Genomic DNA, 20,266 nt, shown 5'->3' on the forward strand with positions numbered 1-20,266 from the left:
ACAAATGAATTCTCAATCCAGATATCAGACAGTTGGATAAGAGAAAGAAACAAGAGACAGTCTGAACATTTACAGACTGAGCATTTTCTTTACTCCAACATCTTCCTTTCATATTATTTTATCATGAATCCAGAATTTCCTGTTTGATAACCCCTCTCATTTCTAGAGAAGCACAGCAACATTACTGAACCTACCTAGCAATGAAGTTTGTACTGACAGACTACATGCTTTTCTTGACAGTTCAGTTCTGGTGGCTGCAAAAGGTCAAGTAAGATCAAAACCTGACTTTGTACAGCCACTGATTTTAAATGCTGGTGTAGCCTGTAACATATTAAGACTCCCTTAGAGATTTAAATGATCACCAAGCTTCAGCATGCAACATCTGTTGGGATTAACATGCACACATCAGCTTCATAAACAGATGTTGTTCTGAAGGGAACCAGAGAGTTATTTGACACCACAACATTGTAAGCTACCTCAACAGGTGAGAAAAGTTCCCTCCAGCAGGGAAAAAAAGCACAGAAATCACCAAAATAAATTCTGCCTAGGAGAAGTTGGCCAGAATTTTAAAGCAAATTTAAAACTCTGCAACACACTCTGATCACAGGAGCATAACTGAACTGTAGAACAATACTCCACAGTTTGTGAGGGAGGAGCAGAGAGCAAGCAGCAAAGGCTAGAAAAATATGCACTCAAGTCACACTATCCAGCAATTGCTGTTTTGTGTCCTGTATTTGTATGTTCCCATATTTTTTTTCTAATGACTTCACTAGGATTTATATGAATACATATAATCAAGCCTTTTGATAGTTTGGTTTTACCAAGACTCCCATTCACTAGAATGGTCAAAGGAAGAACCTGTCATAAAACCCATTCAAAAGCAATTCATCTTTGAGGGCTTCCATACAGCACACAGCCTGTCTCCCCTAAAAGTTCTCAAACCTGAAACTTGCAATTCAATCCCATATACTTTTTCACAGATATGAGTAACAGAAGTGCTTCTGCAAGGCTGATGTCCTTATGAGTCATTCTACTACCTGCAGCAGGCTTAACTGTACAGCTACTGGGGCAATGAATTACTGTTATTCAAAGGTATAATCTCAACTTCAGGGTGGACTAACGGTAGACTAAACACTTCAGGCTTTATTTTTTCCTTTCCTTCTGAAGAAGCACTTGCTCCTAATAGTAAGTTTTAGATTAATTATTAAGCACCTCAGGTCTCTCCCTTCAGTATTTACCAGCATCACATGACCAGCTATTCTTGTTAGCAAGCTAAACAGGTAATAAAATTAACACAGTACTACTTTCTCTGGAGAGCAAAGAAAAAAAAGCTGAATGAAACATTGAGTCTTGCATTCTGATAGAATGCCATATCAAACCACAAAGCCCAGTTTTGAAAGAACTACAGGTACATTAAACCCCTCAAGTTCTTGCACAGCATGCATAGAATCCTAGAATGGTTTGGGTTAGAAGGGACCTTAAGGATTATCTAGTTCAACCCCCCTGCCACGGGCAGGGACACCTTCCACCAGACCAGGTTGCTCCAAGCCCCATCCAACCTGGCCTTCAACACTGCCAGGGATGGGGCAGCCACAGCCTCTCTGGGCAACCTGTGCCAGTGTCTCACCACCCTCACAGTGAAGAACTTCTTCCTTACATCTAATCTAGATCTACCCTCTTTCAGTTTAAAGCCATTACCCCTTGCCCTATCACTACATGCCCTTGTAAAAAGTCCCTCCCCATCTTTCCTGTAGGCCCCCAGCAAGTACTAGAAGGCTGCTAGAAGGTCTCCCCGGAGCCTTCTCTTCTCAGGCTAAACAACCCCAACTCCCTCAGCCTGTCCTCACAGGGGACGTGCTCCAGCCCTCTGATCGAGCAGGTCCATGTCATTCCTGTGCTGGGGGCTCCAGATCTGGACACGGTACTGCAGGTGGGGTCTCACCAGAGCAGAGTAGAGGGGCAGAATCACCTCCCTCAACCTGCTAGCCACACTTCTTTTGATGCAGCCCGGAATGCGATTTGCTTTCTTGGCTGTGAGCGCACAGTGACAGCTCACATTCAGTTTTTCATCCACTAGTACCTCCAAGTCCTTCTCCTGCTGCTCTCAATCCACTCATCGTGCAGCCTGTATTTGTGCTCGGGATCGCCCCAGCTCAGGTGCAGGACCTTGCACTTGGCCTTGTTGAACTTCATGAAGTTCGCACAGGCCCACCTCTTGAGCCTGTCAAGGTCCCTCAGGATGGCACCCCTTCCCTCCAGCATGTCGACCGCACCACACAGCTTGGTGTTATCGGCAGACTTGCTGAGGGTGCACTCAATCCCACTGTCCGTGTGGCTGACCAAGATGTTAAACAGCACCAGTCCCAATACCGATCCCTGAGGAATGCCTCTCGTCACTGGTTGCCACTCGGACATCAAGCCGTTGACCCCACATCAGGTGACCCCACATCACCCCCCCACCAGGTTTTTATTGCCAATGAGGAAGGGGGAGAGGGGCTAGAAACAATGGAAGCGTTAGGCTAAAATCTATGGTTCTAAAGTCTTCTAGTCCAGAAAACAATGAAATAGGACTTCACAATTCACCAAGTCTGTCTCTAGACCACATAACTGGTAAAATAAAGTTTATTTCCTGGAACCCCTACAATATCTAGATTAGCTCAAATACATGGAACTTTACCACTGAGAAGCAGTTTAACAGTGTTTTGTAGTTCATGAAACTGTGGAAACTGCTTATTTCCAAGCTGAATTGTAACATCTTATCATTTGTCCTTGTTCACAATTTAAGGTTGGTAGAAGAGAATTTTCACAGTAGATACTGCAACTACTTGTTGGACAACTGTGGAAGACCTATTCCTAGAATGAAGCTTATACACAGTGGACAAATCCTGCACCTCACATAGCCATTCTAGCTGCTACAGGACTTGCCTAAATGCTACTAACATCATCTGCTGCATTCAAATATGACAGCTTACCAGTCAGCAACATAAGAATGTTTTAACTTTAGAGAAAAAAGGAGCATGAACATTGGAAAATTCTATCAGTATAGAGACTGACTCTGCTGTTAGAAATTCACTCTGATTAAAGTCAGTGAATTCAACACACAGAAAAGCATCAGTTACAAATGCCTTTGCCCTAGGAGGAAGACTACAGTACTCTTTCTGCTGTAAACATGCAAAAGTCTCAAATTCAATTATTCATACCTCTATATATAACGGAAAAGAAATTCAGCCTTTCAGTTTCAAGCAGACAGAGATCAAGCTTTATTTTGGTGGTGGTCCTGAAGAACATATTCAGATTTATTAGTTTGCCAAGATCTGTGTAACGAAACACCTGCACAGTTATCTAGCTAAGAATTTACTATGCATCCAGGTCAAAGATTTCACCACTTATCTTCAGCAAGTTGAGTTTCCTTTCACTTGCCTGGACATGAATATAACCAAGAAACAAGAGGTTTTGTGGGAATTTGACAAGCAGAGTTAAAGCTGCTATTGTGACTTCTAATCATGATTTCACATACATGCTTTTTAGGCTTAACAAGAGTACAAGTCTGCAGATCACACATATTTGAGTAATAAACAGTTAAGTCAGCTATGGCAGCAAAGCCATCACAGCTCCATAATCCAAATGGCCATTCTTTTCTCATTGAAATATTTATGAGCAGTAACATTTCTAAAGCAGAATCTGAATTAAAATATTATTACATACCCTTTTAAGTAATCATTTCCCTCAATTTACCTAGCTAAAGATACTAAGACTAAGTTTCATGGTCTAAAATGTAAGAGTCAAAACATGTTTGCAGAAGTTCTTGACCAACTTTTTTTTTTTTCCCCTGAAGTAAGGGAACTTCTGACATGTAATTTAACCTGTTACACCTTGAGGCACCATCTTTCTTTGAAGTCTGCACAATACAAGATCTGTTCAGACTTGCAGTAGAAGCTCTTCACTGTAGTAGCCACAGTTCTGGCCACTGTGAATGAGAACACAACAGAGGCAGGCTAAAAACAGATTCTGAGACACCTGATGGATAAGCAACCCTTCTTTTTCCTCTTAAGGGGCAGCACTAGCTTGTTTAGACACCTGAATAGCTTGCATTATAGTAAAAACATGAAACATAACTGTAAGAGACCCATTAAATCTAGTTACCACACCCCAAATGAATGTTCTGATTATACAGAAAGTTTATGGATCAATAAATTTTCTCTTAGAATACAGTTACTATGATTTGGTTGGAATTAAAGGGCTACTTTAAAAAAAAATATAAGCAAGAGAACCTTGGCATAACCACCTTCAGAATATATAAAAATTTAAGCAAGGATGTCTATGTTAAAAATAAAGAGGATTGAATTTTTCTGCCTCTACTTTGTACTAAAATGATATGGAATTTTACTGCTTTAAACTGAACCAATTACAGCTTTTTAACACACAGTTCCCTGTACAGGTTATGTTTCACAGCAGTTTCTAGTTAAAATAAAGGCAATATCTGCAGCAATAGATCTTTCCTTAGACATAGTCTAACCACAGACAACTTTCTGACTCAGAGTCTCTATACTGAATTAACTCCCAAAAGCTTATTTAACTTACTTTCATCCCCAAACTGTAACTATTTGCCCATAAAGATTTCTCCTTACAAACCTGAGAGCAACACAGGGAATAATTGCTCTCTGCTTTCCTGGAAGCTCCTAAGAAAATTCAGAGACAAGATCTATAGAAGCACTCACCTACAGATTTTGGCAGGTTGAGTGACCTGCCATGCAGCAGCTGCTACTGCTGCACAAAAGACTCAATTGGCAAACAAGGGGAATAGAAGGGCAGTCTATTCAAATGCCTGAACTGCTGATCAGATTTTCTAGAAACAGAAAAAAAATGGGAAGGACTCATCCCTAGCAAGTCCCAGAGAGGCTGCAAGTCAGCAGGAAGACACTTACACAGAAACAATTTTTAACCTCCCAGAAGTTAGGGGTTCCCACCTCCCTTTTTTGACAACTAAGGTGAAAGCAACAAGCAAATACACACAGAAGTGATCCCCCCGCAACAGGAGGTACTGCAGCCTAACAGAATCTTTCTGTATCTGATTCCTGAACCAGAGAAGAGGACAGAAAGTGCAAGAGCCCAGCTGGGCATCCAGTCAACTTCCCTGCTATCCCAGACGTTGCTCCCTTTCTCCATACTCAGCTTTAAGAGAGCGAAGACTGAGAACTCTTCAGGACATGAAGAAACTTTAAGCAGGCAGTACAAGGAACAGAGTTAGCCCTTGCAACTCACAGTAGCTCATTCTCATTTTCTACAAAGCCTTCCGTCTTTGAAAGTGATTGTTGCCACTCTGCTTTAATAAGTACTGCCAGCCTTGCACTCAACTGCATGGACAGTTCTCACCACTTCTGAAAACTCTTAAATTTCTGTGGTCTGTTAGTCTTACAAGACAAAGAATGGGCTTCAGTGTAGTATATTTTACTGGGTGTGACACACAGAAAGCAAAATAATCATCACTTCAAGCTCCACTGCCCTTCTCACAAGCATTTCAAAGCTAAAATTGAAGAGACCTGAGAAGCCAAGTACTTTTACTCCTGTCCTAATGAACACAAATTTCCAGACAGCTCCACATCAGGCTGTATGAGTTTGCAAAAATTTCCTTTAATAGCAACTCTGGTTAAGTGCTACCTTTATGCTACCATCCAGAAGCAGCATCTTAAGAAACATCTATGTTCAGATTTGGCAAGTACACCTCCTGGTAAACAGTGCAAGCAAAGAGCACTAAAGACAGAATGTAGACTACCAGGTGGTTTCTAGCCCACTTTGTCTCCAAGTTCATTAACTGACAGATGTCAAACACCACATTTCCCTCTTCAGCAGGCAGTTCAGCACCTGCATGAACCTCTAAATAGAGCATTAATAGAGAAACACCCTAAACAAGGAGACTCTGGTTGGCTTTTCAGTTTTGGAATGGGAGGCTTTGCAGATGGACAAGTTTTATACCACCTCTGTAGGCAGTCTACACTTCACTGCTGCTCATTTCAGTTCTAATTGCTGAGCTCAGAATGCAAGTCATCCTCTAGTTTTTATATAGACCATAACCAAACTCCTTAAGTACATAGCAAATCAGAGGAATGGTTCATTTTAAGCGTGCCTCCATCTTCGCCTGTCCAGTTACACATTTCTGCAACTAACACTAGCACTGAGACACAAGCATTAAGTACCTGACATTCAGTCAGTGGCAGTATACAGTAAGCCACTTTGCTTTTCAGGAAGTCTCAGTTTTACTTGAATTTTACACACAAGTCTCTAATCACTAGCCTCTTGAGGCTTCCTGATTTTTTCCAGCTGCAAATAAGAAGTGCCATATGGTACTCATTACAGGTTAAGATTTACTAGTCATTTAGGACCTTTCCCAAGTGACAGGTGTTAGATGTTGCCACTTTCTATAACCATGTCCAAATGTAACACAAACTTAGACCTAACTGTCAGCTAGTCTTGTAAGTCTCAGATATGTTTGCAAGCCAAGTATTATAGTCATAACACCACTCATTCTGGCAGTCTGTTTTTAATCTTTTCCTGGTTAAGGAAATGGAATAAAGATACAGGCTCCAGACTAATTCCCCAGAAAACGTCCTGTTCCTCACCTTCATCCATACAATATGCAACAGGGGAAGCTTCAATTCCTGAATCCTGTTAATGGATGTCAGTCATTTACCACTGACAACTACACCTTCATGTCAAGTGCATGAAGCAGACCACACAAGAACAGAAATCCACTTTTTCCTCTGAGAAAGGAGAGACAAAATAGAACAGCATTTCAGATTAATCCAACCCCACCGTGGTCTATTTTGAAACTACTGAAAGCACTCAATTAATACCAAAGATTAAGCAAGTATACATGCTAAAAAGAATAGAGGCAGAGCACAGTGATATTGCATTGAGATGTTATCTAAAGTAGTACACACCCTCCTAACTGTCAGAACAAGACCTAACTCACTTAAGGCTTGGTGGGTGTCTGGGGGATTTTTTGTGGTGGAGGTGATTATCAACTCCATTCTTCTTCAGTTCTTGGACCAAGTATCATAGCTCCAAGGTTCTTCTAGTTAAAGCTGTTTTATCATTTGTTTATGCCTGTAGCATCAGCATACTCTGTGTGCACATTTTAATACCTGAAGACAGCACTATGGGCAATGCTTTCTCTGCATTGCTCAATACTAGTAAAAAAAGCTACTCTCCAGCCTAAGGTAATCAAAGTTGAAAAAGTAAGTGGCACTGAAGAGGGCCAAGTTACACAAGGAAGCAATGAAGACAAAGCAATTGTCCTAACCCTGTAAGTCAGGGGCATTTCCAAAACAATCGAGCATCAGGACCTGATGAGTTGGGAGGCCCTTTTCTTCTTTTATCCACATGGGTTCAGAAATCCCTAAAGCTGATAAAAGTTGGATATTTAGTGTAAGCTCTCAGATGTCCGCTCAGGAAGTCGCACGCTTAACTTCAGCAGATGAAGAGCAGCCCACAGTGTTAGCCTCTCGAGTTCATTTACTAATGCACTGGCTATGTGCTAGCAATAGCTCAGGGTCTCCTTAGAGCACCTGTCACTTCAAGTGAGGTGCTTCACAGCAAGGTGCACCTTGCTATGAAAAAGTAACCTTATAGTGATATGGAAGATGACAATAGTAATTTCCCCCAGACTATTTCACAAGGGCAAAGCAAAAGGGGGCCTGAATGTATTTTATTGCCTTTAAATGCTGGAAGGGACAGCTGCAGGCTAGTGCTAATAGATCATTCTATCTAGCACAAGCAGATCTTGGAATTAAATACTCAAACTTGATTAGAAGAAATAGATTTCACCCCCTTACTCTAGAGGCTATACATTACATTATCCTGAGAATTATTACATTTGGGTTGCACTGATCATCACTAAACAGAAAGCACACCCTGGGAATTAAGTTGCACTTGTCAGAGACTTGCTACGTTAAAAAAATTTTTGAACCCATGCCAAAGAACTAGCTAAAAGGACCATAGATAAAATCTTTACAAAAAGCATTGAAAAACCAACAAGTTTTTTTGAAGTATTAACATTGTATCAGTAGTAGGAAAGGCAAAATGAATTTGATCAGTGCTAGAGGAAGAGGGTGCAGAGGGAAAAGGAAATGCACTTTATATTTTTGTTTTGAACAGAAGCCAATGTCTCAGCCTTTATTATTTCTTCTTCATTTTGTCTCTGTTGCCCACCAACCATAAAAAATTATTTTAAGAAAGTCACAATGGAGTATTCCTCCTGAGAGATACAGTAAAAAACATTTCAGCAGAATATGAGTACATAAAAAAAAAGCATACCAGATAGTGCTTTAGTAAAGACACAAATTAAAATGTGTAACCCAAAAACTCCTTTTTTAAAATAGAAGGATACCATCCACTTAGAACTTGCAAGCAAAGTGTCACTTTCAATGGATGCTGTGTAAATAGATGAGTACTATTTGTTTTGGGAAGGAGGAAGTCTTAAGCAGTACCATTAAGCTTCTCCTTGCTTTGACACATGGAAATTTAGTTACTGCTTTCTCCAGCAGTTCATTTTATTCACAGTCACTCTCTGGAGGTTACTCATAGCAAGTTAACCATATCTGAAGTATCTGGTTAAGGCATTTCTCTGACCACGTCTGAAGATGTCAGTAAGCTGTCTTCCTTGCAATATTGCACTAAAATATTGTCAGTTTAAAAAAAGTGGGAGTAGGCGAGGACAGCATACATGGTTCCAACACCCTATCATAATAATTACAGTGAGGAGATCCATTCATAGGAAAAAGCCCTCAAGTATTATTAAAACTTGAGGTGCAGTTCAGTCTGAAGCTTGGCAGGAATAAGAAACAGCCCCTGGCATTTGTACACATTCCAAAACAGAAAGTCACTTTCTCTAAGGGAACGCATTCCCTGAGGCACCCTGTTTGGGGAGTATACCAGCTCCCACAAGTGCTATTTGGAGCTGAACATATGCCAAGAAAACAACCTGCTGCAAGTTTGTGATATATGCTCTGCATCCTGCAGTAACCAGTAGGTTAGATACAAGCTCTCACTATAGAGCATTTCCACAAAGTTTTAACTGTACTCCTACACCAAGCAAGGTTTGGAGCGGAAGATACTGTTGCAACGTCCTTCCAGTCTGCAACTATCAGAACAAATAGAGAACTTCAAAGACAGCTCTGCTTTGAGCAAGAGATCACCTAATCTAGCCCTCAGAGCAGGAGGATTATACCTCCAGACTAAATTTTGCTATGATTCTACAATAAATGACAAGCTTGGAATCTTAGCACTTTTTAATTTTGTTATCTACATTTAATTAAAAGTATTCAGAGTGTTAAGTCCAACAATGGTTTTGTGGAGGGTTAACTTTGGCTGGACACCAGGTGCCCACCAAGCCACTCTATCACTCCCCTCCTCAGCTGGAGAGGGGAGAGAAAATATAATGAGAGGCTTGTGGCTTGAGACAAGGACAGGGAGAGATCACTCACCAATTACCATCATAGGCAAATAGACTCACATCAGGGAAATTAATTTATTTTATTGCCAATCAAAAGTCAGAGTAGGGTAATGAGAAATAAAAACCAAAAAAACACCTTCCCCGCCCCCCCCTTCTTCCCAGGCTCAACTTCACTCCCTTTTTTCTCTACCTCCTCCCCCCAAAGCAGCACAGGGGGACAAGGAAGTGGAGGTTGCGGTCAGTTCATCACACATCGTCTCTGCCTCTTCTTCCTCCTCTCTGCCATGGGAGACAGTCCTCCACAAACTTCTCCAATGTAGGTCTCCTCCATGGAGTGCAGTCCTTCAGGAGCACACTGCTCCAGCATGGGTCCCCCACAGGGTCACAAGTCCTGCCAGAAAACCTGCTCCAAAGTAGGCTCCTCTCTATGGGTCCACAGGTCCTGCCAGGAGCCTGCTCCAGCACAGGATTCCCATGGGGTCCCAGCCTCCTTTGGGCAACCGCCAGCGTGGGGTACTCCCCAGGCTGCAGGTGGAGATCTGCTCCACCGTGGACCTCCCTGGGCTGCAGGGGGACAGCCTGCCTCACCATGGTCTTCCCCACGGGCTGCAGGGGAATCTCTGCACCAGTGCCTGGAACACCTCCTCCCCTCCTTCTTCACTGACCCTGGTGTCTGCAGGGTTTTCTCTCTCATATTCTCATTCCTCTCTCCCAGCTGCAGTCGCACAGCAGGGGTTTTTTTCCCCTTCTTAAACACAATATCCCAAAGGAGCTACCACCATCGCTGACAGTCTCAGCCTTGGCCAGTGGCATGTCTGTCTTGGAGCCGGCTGGCATTGGCTCTGTCGGACACGGGGGAAGCTTCTGGCAGCTTCTCACAGAAACCACCCACGTAGCCTGCCCCCCCCCCCCCCAGCTACAAAAACCTTGCTGCACAAACCCAATACAGTTTTCTGTGCTTACTCTCTCCTGTGAAGCATAGGAGAAGACAGTAAACTTACTAAAAGTCTCCAGCTCTGCAAAGCTGAATAGAATATAGAATCAGTACCAGAAGAATTACCAAGGTACAACTGTAGCTCATATTTCAGATATCAGGTATGTCAAATATTTGATCAGTATCTGTTATCACAGTATGAAACATGAAATAAAATGCTCAGTCTGAAGCAGAGAGCCAAAAAGCTGGAGAAATTTGTCCAAAGATTACAGCACTTTGAATATACACATTGGTTTGGACAGTTTTCTTCTTTCAGGAGCCAGCATGACAGTGTTTTGTGGCAAGTAACTGAAGCTTCTTAGGCAGCGTATTTATGATGACCAATGAAAACCGCTGTTCAAGTGCAGCAAAATCTTGCTTGACTGAAGAATATTTTTTCCAGACTTCATTACCAATTTGTAATGATTAGCATTCAGAAATTCATCTTTACACTTTAAACATCCACCTTCTGTATTTGTATTCTGAACCCTTTTAGCAACCGGTGATAATACAGTATTCATTTCATTTCAGGATCAGTGTTTGATAACTGAAGAGTTTGTCTCTTATATACTCCTGAACACCACCAAAAAGCTTAAGGTCTTCCTTACTATCTTAAATAATCTTCTACCAAAATTATCAACATAATCCTTTCTGACATAAAGACAAAAAAGTCACTAAAAAGCTTACAGTGAATTTTAGGACAATACAATCACAGCAATCCATTATCTTATTGATGTTAAACACATTTGCTTAGTCCAGCTGTTTAAAAAGAAGAAAAAAAAAGTAATACTACTTCCATCACTGTCATGACTGGCAGTGCTGTTTGTCTACAATTACTTCTGTAGTATATTAGCAATTTAAGGTTCTTTAAAGAGACCTGCTTGATTATTCTCACTCTTAGGTACAGTATGCTGATGTTCTAAAAATACACATTTTCTGAGCATGACTAGACCTGTCAACAAGAATTTTCTCATTCAAGCCTAGAGTTAAGGAATTTTCTAGGTTCACTTAGGGTACAAAAATTCATACTTTAGATGTAGATGTTTTAACACTTTGTTACTACTATTGCTTTAAGGGTTTGAAAGCTTTTAGAACAGAAAAGATACTTTCAAGATTTTTGTGCATGCACATGTGGAAGAGTGTCACCAATTCTATTGCTAATAAATTTCCATAAGCATTCCGGATCAGAAACTAAATGACACCACATATACACTTTCCCTTCAGTCAAAAATACTAAAACCACCCCATCCACACAAATATAAATTTTTATATTGATGTTTTCACTGTTTGCCTGGGCAGACTCTAGGCACAGCTTCTGGAGATTTTCATGGCGCTACTTTCCCCACCAAGAAAGTGCTGAATAAATATTGGAAGTTAAGCTGACTAACCAAAGAACGCTCAAGCCTTGCAACTTCTCATCCTCTCTAGATTCTCTCCTTGATGTTTTAAATATTTAATGACTTAAAAATTATAAAAAGAGTAATTGTTTTGCAGAAACCTCAAGGTTTTATCCTCATGTCTGACTACACAGTGACTGGATGAAAAGAGATATGAGAAGTCCAATATATATTCTCATTTTTCAGTCCAATGAAGAAGCCTCCTTTTCCTTCTGAATACCTTTGCCCTTTAAGGTTCAATCAAGAAGAGAAGTGTTCTTAAGCTAATTCAGAAAAAGTATTTTCTCCGATTAAGTCAATTCATATTGTCTGAATGACAGCTAAAAGTTACTTTGCCTTTCAGAAACAACGGCTACTGCTGTCATTCTGTATAACAGGTTGGTTCAAAGTAAGTTGACTCTAGAAAAATCACTGCCCCATAAAAAGGATTATTTTTAAAAGGTTTTTAAACTGAGTTCATAAGCTCCTTCATCCAGACATTGTTTTGCAGTGGCATTTCTTGTCACGAAATCAAGTTTTCTGGGAGCTGAAGATCTGCCTAGCCTTGCCTGCAGGTCACATTAGTTTTCATTACTTAAAGCCATTTAATTATGGTTTTTAATAATTGCTACTTTAATTCAAGGTGTAGAAAGAGTGCAGTTCATTGCCCAGGGTGGTCATTTTCTTCCTCTCTATCGGAAACCTGCAGGATTTCAGTGCGTAAAGAGAAAGGTTTGCTTCTGAAGAGTCAATGCTGCGTTTAGTAGACACAGGCTGATGCTAGATAGTCTCTTCTTCATGAGTTGTCAACATATTTCTTCCTTAATGAAGGAACATTAGCATTCACTGCCAACAAGGTGAAGCCAAAAAAATAATCAAATGCAAGTGTTGAATTAATGGTTGCTTAAGCTTGACAGCTTTATATAATTAATAACTAACACTTGTTATATTTTCACCAAGAATGCAGGAGTTAGAGAGGCTAGGAACCAGAATGGAGGAGAGTAATAACATTAATTATTCTGAACATTCTGTAAACTTTGACATTTTTCAGAGTACTCAAGAAATACCAGGAAGTCCAGTACATGTCATCAAAATCATCGCTCAATTTCCCTAGCTTGATTAAAAAAAATAGGGAAAGGACAAGAGTATGACTGTCAGGAAAACAGCAAAGAAAAGTGTTTAGGATAAAGGTGAAGTATATGGACTCAGAGACTTTTTCTACACATGGAGATGAGAAATATTGCCAGAAAGTGTTTAATAAAGTTGATTTGTTTAGCAACAGGTAGTTATTAAATAGTAGGACCCATAAGTCAACACTTGAATAAAAACAATGCAGCTGGCACTGGTCTTTTAAGTAGTTCTGGATTCCAAGTCACCATTTTTGCATCACACTGTTTATACTAGTATACAAATTAAGAAGCATGAGAGACATCCTGCTAGATTAAGACAGAAAAGTAGAAACCTCCTACTATAAGAACAGCATGAAGCAGTTGATAACAGGGGAAAAAGATTGCCAGCCTATAACATCATAGGCAAGCAAAAACCCCAGCACCATTCTCACAAGAGTTTCAGAGGCTCTTAGGCAGACAAAGTAACAGGGTAGAAAGGGATGGCCATCCCAGATCAGAGCTTGGGAATGAAACCCAGGCAACTGATTATTCCAAACACCTTACTAAGGACTTAACACATCACTCAAAACCCATCATTATCATCAAGTGCTCAGGGACTTTTTCTTAAGTTTTGAGTTGCAAGAGAAACTCAGTTATCTTATTTCCTCCTGTTCACAAAAGAATCCAAACTGCACTTTATTAAATACAATGTACCAATGCATATTACCAGTGCACACATTTACATATAAGAAACCTAATTTGTATTTAGGGATACGCTACAAGATGAACAGGCAGCTTTGACTTCCCAGGCATATAACTACCAGCTGTAGATGGCATACAGGTAACAAGTTATCAAATGTAAAACACAACATCTCTGACACCATCTATAAGCTTTTGCCCTTCCACTCGATGCTGCCAGCCCTCTAAGGTACTTGAAGTTCCTGAAAGACTTTAAGTAGAAACAGAAGTCTGTCAAAAACAACAGAAACCCAAACCCCAACCACACAGTGTTGATATTCAAAGCTCACGGCCTTTCTCTCAGTACAAATGTTGGCAAGTTGCTTCACTTTAGCACTATGGTTGCCAAATAAAGCCAGATTTTATGTTTAGCACATTAAGGTTCTTGTATTTTCATCTAGCCCAGTAACCACACAAAAAGGCAGTTAGTCAAATTGAAAATTAAGCTAGAAAGGAGTCTGTGTAGTTCTGCTTAATTTTCCATATAAAAGTACTAAGAAGATGTTATAACTTATGTCACTTAGAGCAGTAGTTCCTAAAACACTGAGCTGAAGGACCTCTATCAAACTTTACCTTTCTCACAGACTGCTCTACAATCTCAAGCTCTTAAATGAAGCCATTCCAATATAGCTCTGCTGATTATTTGCCACGGCTCTCAAGTGAGCCTAAAGCAATCAGCAATCAGCAGTCTTACCTTAACCTTGTGCAAGAGGTCCAAATGGACCAGTCAGCTTTCAAGTTCTTCTACCAGAGCCAAGAAGGTGATCTTACCTACCATAACTACATTTCCAAATACAACACAAGGAGGTGAGGGGTACAACTATTACAGTAGAGAAAGAGATGGAAAGAGATGAAAGCCTTTGTTTCATTCCAGTGAAGCATTTTAACACAAACCAAGGATTTCCTCCATGCTCACCATTCCTTCTAGAGAAGGGGTGTCTACCACATACATACACCTCAGCTGCAACTAAGGGTTGTAAAAGCATACAAATTCCCTAGAAAGCAGTACAGCATAAATATCTTTCTCTAAATTAATAGTGTGGTTTAAAATGAAGATTCACCTTCCTAACAACTAAAGTCAGTCCTAGAATAAACACACTTTCCAAAGTGTTTAATATATTTCAGCAGAAAGTCCTGACAGATACAAACACTGGCAAAAAGACTTACTAGCCTGTTTTCAGGCAGGAAAGTGAACAGAGCTTTGCTTATCTCAGGGAAAGTTAACAGGAGGGAAAGCAGGGGTTTCAGCAGACCTGCAGTAGCAAAGCTTACCTAGCATACAGTGGGCTCATATTAGACTACAGTAGAACAGTTTCGAGGCATATAGCTAGACCTGCAAAGAAAATAATTTTGTAGATAAACTAGAACCAAAAGTAAAATACCTATTAAGTGTGTTGCACACAGATGTCCTTTACAGTACCAGGAGAGAGAAGAGATTGAAATTCAACTCTGACATTTTAATTCTCTGTAGAGATTAGGTAAAAGAAACAAAATACAGATGAGACTAAACTATTTTTCTTCCCCTCCAAACTGGATTTCTCTTTGTCTCCTTCAACAGAGCTGCAATAACCAAAAGCCTTGAAGGTTATCGCCTTCAAGTCAGCCAAAATCCATAGCTCTAGAGTTCCTCTCTGACTCCTAAAACACACACTTCAGGTGGAAAAAACTCATTGTCAATATTGCCACCACAATTTATTTTTCTTTTGTTACAGTATAATAGAATAATACACATACAAACACACATTGCATAAGACACTCCACAAAAGTAGAATACAAAATTAAAATTCTGAATGCTGCTGTGCTGACAGCTTAAGAGATGGCTTCTTGATTAGTTCCAACTAAAACCAGCATTTAAGTAAATATATGCCTTCCAACTCACAATTTAACTACAAAACTATGAATAATTTTTGACTACAGGATATGTAAGTTGTCTCAACAGAAACTACACCTAGGAGCACGACTATACTCTCTCATAGTTTTAGACTTACAGGATAATTCAGGCTGGAAGGGGCCTCAGGAGGGTGTTTAGTCTAGTCTCCCACTCAAATCATGGCAACAGAGATGCAGTTTCATAAGTGAGAGTCACACAATATCAAAGTCCTTTCCAAGCAGACTACAATTATGTCTATTAATACGTTACAGTTTAAGCATCACACCTTTTAGATGGAGACTGAAGCATTAACAAGTTTAAGCTGAAATGTTTCATTTGCAATATAGCTTTGCAATTACCAATTGCCCAATGTCCATCTCTCCTAAAATTAAGATCACATGCCCCAGTTTTTCCTTCTTGCATCTCCTCACAAGTTCTCAAAGAAAGACTTAAGCTCTGCAAGACAGACTTGAGACAACTGCAAAGCAATTGTTTTTTAAAATAAACATTAGAATTCTTTTTATAACAGGACCCTTTCCTCTTCAGCTCAGATATGTTTATTCTGTTGATAATTTCACATTACACTGAAGCTTTTCCTCCAGATACCACACACTTAGCTATTACATAACCAGGATGCTCAGCACATTCCCTTTTACAGAAGCTGCAATGTACCAGTGATATTTAATAAGGTTTAATTGCCTTGCTAACCTTTCACAGGAGGGTAAAGGATGCTGCTTAAGAATCCTTAAAACTGTACCAGCACTATATCTTTTGAACAAGTTTTATTTTAGATACTCTTGAGAAGAGATGGTTTACAGCAAAGTCTGCAGTCAACATCAGATAGCCAAACACTGCATATAGCAAGAACTTAAAAGCACCCAAGTGGTTTTAAACATTACTGAGTCCATACAGCCTTATGAAACAGATAAGCAAAGAGCGTCTTCATTCAAAGCAATTTGTCTGGTATTATCATTACTGGCAGAGGCTACTTTCCATTCAGTACACTTGCACAATGCTATTCCTAGAACGTGTGAGTGTTATCTAGATATCTTCTTATGTGGTGATGTCAGTGGAGAGTTTACACAATCGATGCAATTAGAGAAGGAAGCATTTTAATCTAAGTGAATGAAAGGTAAAAATGCACAATACATCTTCACTGTACGCGCAGAACAGATGCCTTACTGCACTTTGCCCCAGATAGAAAATATGCGTGTTAGATTTGTTGGGTTCTTACTGATTTCAGTTGGTTTGTAATACAGAAAAGTTTCCACATGTTCTAGTAAAACCAACAGCAACTAATTACAGTACGGTAAGCATTATTGTTTATTCATAGTAGAAAAAGATCACTATGTAAATTTATATTTGCTGTTAAATAAACCAAGTAACACTATGTCCTAGGAAAATTTCCCTTTCTACTTAAAAAAAGTATAAGTGACTTAAATAATTGCTTTCAGTGAGTGGATTAATTCATTCATGGCCAGGAAATGAAAGCCTAGGAGTTTGAACAGAACTATCAGTCCATATCCATCATGTGGAAAAATTGAATAAGATACATAATGATTTTGTATACATAGCCGCATATGGTCCAAATGGCTTTTACATTAAGTTTCATTCAGGATTCCTTTGATTTCTTTGTATTTTAGTATGTGCCAGAACACAGAGATACAACTTTTACTATATATCTTAACTAAGAGCCATGAAAGGTCAAAAGCAAAACACAGGACAAATGACAAGTTGCAAGCGGGAGGGCTTGAGTCTTGATGTTATGAAACAGAGTCTTGTGCATGACTAATCAAGACACATCCACGGAATTTCAGGATGAAATACTTCTTGAATCCTAAAAGCCAGCATCCATTTCTTTCTGCTTTTACAGACCTAGCTTTCGTAACCAGAAAGAGCCACAACCAGTTATGAAATGGAAAATACTAACAACCACCACCACTACCATGATAAAATAGTTAGGACAAACAAGAAAAACACAGATGACCATTATTTACAGGTTAACCATATTAATCAAGTACATTGTAATTAATGACACAGTAGCATGTATTTATATACATGGTAACCTCTGAAAGAAAAAAATTTCAGCTAAACTTAGAGAACTTTCATGAATAATACATTACCTTCTTAAACACAAATGATGCTCATCTTGCCAGCCTGCCTCACCATATTTGATCAACTGTTTTCACCCCCACACTTTCAGTCAAACTGGAGTTATAATGGAAGGCAAAGAAAAAGAGACATTGCAGAAGTTACTTCATCTTTAATAACTTTTGGGCTGACAAAGTCTATTTAAGCTTTAAAAAGCAAGGCCTTAACTATGAGGGAAACTTTTTTTCAATATAAACCAACAGATAGTCACTAACTTCAAGTAAGTTTTGTAGATTAGCACAATTCAAGAATCTAGTCCATCTATGTTCTTTAATTAAATAGATTTCTCAGTCACAACTTGCAATCACTTTTCTATAACAGTGAAAGTGTAAACCTGCCAGGAAAGGAAAAAAATTCTGCTTATAGGAAGAGCTAATTGGCTTATATACATGTATAGAGATTTACATTAAAACCACTAAGGCACTTAATAATATTGTCCCTCAACATACATTATAAGCACTCATACCCTCTGATGAAAGCATACAACAAATAAGCACCTTTTTTATACTGTAACTTGAAATCACTTCATGCATTGATGACACCATCTTCCACCTCATTCATTCTCCCACTCTAAAGTAAGACTGTTCGCAGACTCCCAGCTACTTTTACACTGTTCCTCAGTAGTTAGACACTTCATTCTACATCAACGATGAGTCTGCAGAAGAGTGCATAGCATGATCCATATACTACTCACCAAGTTTAGATAACGGGCTATGGAAACCTAGCAATAAAATCTGAACAATTAAATTCATCCTTACTTGAGTATGAAGTTTTGGCAATTTTTTTTTTTTTAATAAGTTATTGGAATTTCCTTATGATGTCCACATTGGCAGATGACTCAACTGTACTCTGTCACCTTGTAACTGATCACATAGCCATATACACTATTTGAATGGTCTGGAGCAAGGACACTAGAATGAGTTAAACTCATCCCACCAGATTCATCCTGTTGGGGAAAGGGGGAGGATTCTGATACAAGGTCCCAAAACAAAATTCACAGAAGAGACAGTGTGTATCAAGCATACTGCTACAGTGTTAATTCAACCCTTTCCAACAATGAGAAAAATAAAATGCTGATCCTCATTAATAAGGATCAGCATCATTTAGTGTTATCATCATGGGAGATTCAAAGATACCAGAAGACCCAAGTATCAAGAAACCATTAAACCCTTATGACAAAACGTCAGTGGGACTTACGTAGGTTGGAACAGAGGTATCTCTCTTTCCCCCACTCCCACTAGCCCTTGGGTCTTCAGTTAATCTTATCTCACTGGGGTAGTAAATCCCCAGGGGGACTTATCCTGAAAGAGAGGCTGTAGCACAAGGTGGTGTTAAGAACCAGGAACTCCACCCTTGCCTTTTCTCTTTTCTTCATTTCTCCCAAGGCAGAAGACTGCCTACAGGGTCAGCCCAGCACAGGCCCCTTCCCAGATCCCACAGATTCCCACCAATTGCATGCATGAAGCTCTGCTTGGGTGCTTCCCTGAGGAAAGAAAAGGGCCACATTTATGCACACAAACCTCCCCATCTTCAACCCCCGCCGGCTAAAACAGTGAAGTCCTGTAGGTAGGAATTCCTTCTTTGGGGATGGAAGTTATGGGAGGGAGCCTGATGTGAGGTGGTACTTAACAGAACAGCAGAACGAGTATTACAGACAGTGTGGAGACAAAGCAGTTCTCCAAATCAATAAGTACTGGTGGCACACTAGTATCACTTACACTTGGATACACACCTGGGCATGGTAAGAAGGAGGGGTAGAAGGAGAAGGGAGTATATTACAGCTAGTCTTTGCTTTTTTGGAAGGGCAGATGAAAGGTCTGCAAAGTTTCACTGTAAAGGAATGCACTTCAAAGGAGAGTTCAAGACAAATAAGGTTTTGTCAGCTCTAACTACAAAATCGGACAAGGAAAGTAGGAGAAAGGTATTCTACACCTATTACTATAACATATTATGATTTTTCAACTAGAGAGTAACAACAGAAATCTGGATTAATTTTCCCTTCCAAATGAACTTTAAAAAAAGTTAACAGCCAGAGGAAGGGATTGTAAAAACCTGAAATTAATCCATGTTAAGATACAAATCTTTTAGTTAATTTCACCACTTGTTAACAGCTGAAGGTCTTAGTCAAGTACCTTGAAACGGGAAGCTAGGGATCACCTCTCCCTCCTCTCAGTTTCAAGGCCCAGCAACTCCAGGGAAGCTGGGATAGCATCCCTCTCCCAAAGAGAGAAAACAAAATTCTTCTCCAGGCCACCTACTGTGCACCCTCTGCAACACCGCACGCATCTACCATCTCCGCTAGCATCGCAACTTGGGTTTTAAGAAAGCAGAAGCACAGCCCTCAGGAAAACCAAGTCACAGTCTGAGGTGTAGTCCTCCGGCAAACCGTGCCCACAAGCCTCCGGCTCCCTGCCACCTCCAGGTGGGACTCACAGATGCAGGTGAAGGCTCGCTGGCAAGAGCTCAGACACCTCTTCACGAAGGTCCTTTAGGGGAGGAAGGCGGGGGGGGGGGCGGGTGTGTGTGTGTGATTTTTCCTCCTTTGTCCTGGAAGAACAGCGGGTTCAGAGCACACACAAAGCTCGCCCGCCTCGCACT

At 40.1% G+C, this 20,266-nt stretch overlaps 1 protein-coding gene across 3 annotated transcripts in view; it reads right to left on the reverse strand.

Moving 5' to 3' along the window:
• The window catches only part of COL4A5 (collagen type IV alpha 5 chain), an 86,731-nt gene that overhangs the window by 65,641 nt on the left and 824 nt on the right, over window positions 1-20,266 (reverse strand). The window lies entirely within an intron of this gene.

The sequence above is a fragment of the Buteo buteo genome, chromosome 22, assembly GCF_964188355.1.
Source record: "Buteo buteo chromosome 22, bButBut1.hap1.1, whole genome shotgun sequence".
In the NCBI taxonomy this organism is placed as follows: Eukaryota; Metazoa; Chordata; class Aves; order Accipitriformes; family Accipitridae; genus Buteo; species Buteo buteo.